Here is a 3,737-nt window from a genome sequence, read left to right as displayed (position 1 = left end):
GCATACTGATGGGTTATGCTTTCTTATCCAGTCTGCAACTCTCTGTCTCTTTGGTAGTGCATCTAATCCATTTACATTCTATGTAATTATTGACAAGTATGAAATTGTTGCTGTCATTGTGTTATGTGTGTGTGTGTGTGTGTGTGTGTGTGGTGTTGTTGATTTCTTTGTTCCATATAATTTTCTGTGCTGAGCTCAATTTGTTTATGAATCATGTTATAATTTCCTTCATTGCTATTGTTTTAGTATTTGTTAAATATTTGTACTTGTCCTCTTTTTTATTGTAATGTGAAGGTTTCCCATTTTCTTTGAGATTACCCTGTGATTTATAATTTTCTTCCCAGTTTTAAAACAGTACATTCTATCTTACAACTTTCTGGAGTTTCTCACCATTTTGAAGTTCTGTAACTACATTATTTTTTCCCTTTTTTTGGTTTTTAGTTTTCCTCATTTGTCAATTGATGTCTCTGGTTTCCTGTTTACAATCCTGTAGGCTTATTTTATTTTGGATACTTCTATAACTGGGTTGGTGTCTGGGTTATGTCATCATGTGTGTTACTAGTCGATTGTTGTTTTCTATTATTGATTCTATGTCTATAGGACTCCTTTTAGCATCTCTTGTAAGGTTGGTCTGCATTTAACAAATTCCCTTAATTTTTGCTTATCTGGAAATGTCCTAATTTCACCATCATATTTGAGGGACAATTTTGTTGGGTATATAATTCCTGGTTGGAAATTTTTCTCTTTCACAGTTTTATATATTCCATCTTATTGCCTTCTTGCCTGCATGGTTTCTGCTGAGAATCAGAGCTTAATCTTATTGGCTACTGTTTTTAGGTAGCTTTTTGTTTTTCCTGTGCTGCTTTCAGCATTCTTTCTTTGTCTTTGGTTTTGGTGAGTTTGGTGATGATATGTCCTGGTGATTTTCTTTTGGGTCTATCGTGTTTGAGGTTCATTGGACTTCCTGAATAATAGGTTCTCATCTTTCATTATATCAGGTAAATTCTCTTCCAGCAAATCTTTGAATATTTTCTCAGTTGTTTTATTTTTCTCTTCCTATCCTGGAATTCCAATTACACATAAGTTATTCCTTTTGATGGTATCCCACATGAATTTTATTCTTTCTTCATTTTTTTTTTTTAATCTTTTTTCTGACAGATGCCTTTCCAAAGAAATATTCAGGTATTTTTCTTCAATCTCACTACGTTTGTCTTCCATTGATTCAATTTTACTTCTTTGCCTTGTCATTGCTATCTATTTCTGAAAATTTAGTATTAATATTCTGGATTTCTCTGTAGAATTTGTATCATTTCTAATTTTTCATTTGTTTTGTCATTTTGTTCTTCTATTGTCTTTCAAAATTGTTCTAGAGTATTATCTGTGTTTTCCTTAATTTTGTCAGTGTTTTCCTTGATCTGTCTCTCAATCCATTGAAGGTACCTAAATATAATTCTTTTGTATTCCTTATCAGGGAGTTCCAATGCTGCTTCTTACTCTGGGATGTGTTCTGGGTCTATATCCTCATCCCCTATTTCTATCTATATCTTGCTTCTTTGTGTGGACTATAACAGTCTGTTGTCTCCAAGACATTGTAACATTGTTGTATTTATATTTAATTGGTGATTGTATGTTAGAATGATTCACCCAAGATTTTCATTTTCTTTGTTTTGTTTGGATGTCTGAGTAAGCAGGGTACTGTGTTTCTCTATTAACTAGTTGGTATAACTTATGCACTGACCACCTGTCTCCTGATGGGTGTGCTAGGGAATGAGAGTGGCTGCACAGATCTCTGTTAACTGTTTATGAAGAGCAATTAAGGTGAGTCAGGCTCATATTGGCTGTTGTGTATAATTGGTCAGTTGGTGCAGAAGTAAGTGGTGGCTCTCACTCAGTAGGTGGGGCTGCAGCAGGTACAGGTATGGTTGGGTCATATGGGCAAGGTTGCTATCTCCCATTCAGTTAGACAAAAACAACAATAGAAAAACCACCAAAAATGTAAAAGCAAGTGGACAAAAAACACCCATTGCATAAACACACAGGAACAAGCACCAAACAGAAAGAGAGAGAGAGAGAAAGAGAGGAAAGGCAATAAATAAGATGAAATATTTAAAGAAATACTTTAAAAAGACAAAAGAAATATGAATGGGAAAAGAAATACTACAATATCTGTGGATGGGGGAATAGGAAATAATAGGTAGAGTGAGAGGATAAGGAAGAAAAAGAACAAAAAAAGAAAGAAAAAAAAAATGACAACCGGAAAAAGGGAAGAGAGAAAAAGTTGTAAACTAGAACCTGGGAATGGAAGAAGAAAGAATAAAAATAAAAAGGACAAAGAAGAAGAAAATAATAATTTTAAAACAAACAAAAAACAAATCTAGGGGAGGCAGGGCAGGGCACCTAAGCGCCTTCAGAGCATTCAGACTGGGATGGAATTCCCACCAGCCCAGAAGGTGGGTGAGGGTGAGAGATAGTCACATTTGTTGACCAAGTACATGTAGAGTTTTAGAGTAACAAAAGGAATATTGTACCTTCCCAGTCCTCAGTGTCTGATATGTCCATGCTGTCCCTGGCAAATGGAGTCTGTTCTTAGGTCCCTGGAATCTGAGAGAATGTTGTTATTTTCAGTATCCAAAATGGTCTAACTGCTTTTAAACATTCAAAACAACGGTGCCCTCCAGATAGCCACAAGTCCACATCTCAGTTTGTCTCCTTTACTCTTTTCCTTTTTAGTCATCAGCCACCAGTGTAGTGATCCATGCAGCCCTTGGCAAGCAGGGCTGATTTTTAGGTTAATTCTTAGGTCCTGACACCGCTTGGAAATATCCAAGCTGTCTGCCCTGTCAGCATCACTGACAGTCCACAGTTCTGTTTGTCTCCTTATCCACTGTTTTCATGCAGGTTCCTTTCAAAGCTCAGGGCTCCAGGATTATCTTCTGTATCTGTGTAAACTGGTTTCTTTTATTTGTTGAAGAGAGTTTGTGTAATTTGTCTGCCTTATTCCACCATCTCACTAGAACTTTGATTTTAGATATTTTTGTATTTCTATACTCTTAATTTCAATACTTGGACATGGTTAAATAACTTGTAATTTTTTTTTTTTATATAGACATGTTTTAAGACTTTGTAAATGGTACTAGAGTAGGCTTTAGTCTATGGTTAATTTTGCCCCAGTTCAGAGATAATACCTTTCTGAACATTTTACATCATACCCATGAATTATGAGATTTTTCACTTTGGCTGCTGGAACCATAAACTATTCCTGGTCCTGTGTGTGTTCTAGGAGATAGTGTTTCTGTATCTTTTCCTGTTTGGTGTTACTTTTCTTCACCTCATGTAGTTTTTTTCAAAAAAGCACACATAGACTGATTAACATTCAATTGAAGACCGAAAACTACCCTCTGCAGATCTCTGTCACTTTTTTACTCTGACCTGCAAACTCTAATTACCTCAGCTTTCCTTACCTCCTCAACTCATGAAGACCATAGACTCTGATTGACATTCTCTTCCTTGTTCTGTTACCTGGAAACTCTCCAAGAAGTAAACTAGATCCATTTTAGGGCTCACCTCATTTCTTTCTTCCCTCAGATATCAATGTCTTTTGCTTGATATCTAAAACATAAAAAATATTGTTTCATATGTTTTGTCTGGTTTACTAGTTGTTTCAGGTAAGACATTGTTGTTGTTGTTATGTGCCATCAAGTCAGACCCGACTCATAACAACCACTCCTTGGGTTTCC

This window comes from Orycteropus afer, unplaced genomic scaffold (assembly GCF_000298275.1).
Source record: "Orycteropus afer afer isolate SDZICR_OR568_19922 unplaced genomic scaffold, OryAfe1.0 scaffold00110, whole genome shotgun sequence".
Taxonomy (NCBI): Eukaryota; Metazoa; Chordata; class Mammalia; order Tubulidentata; family Orycteropodidae; genus Orycteropus; species Orycteropus afer.
This window is presented reverse-complemented; position numbering follows the sequence as displayed.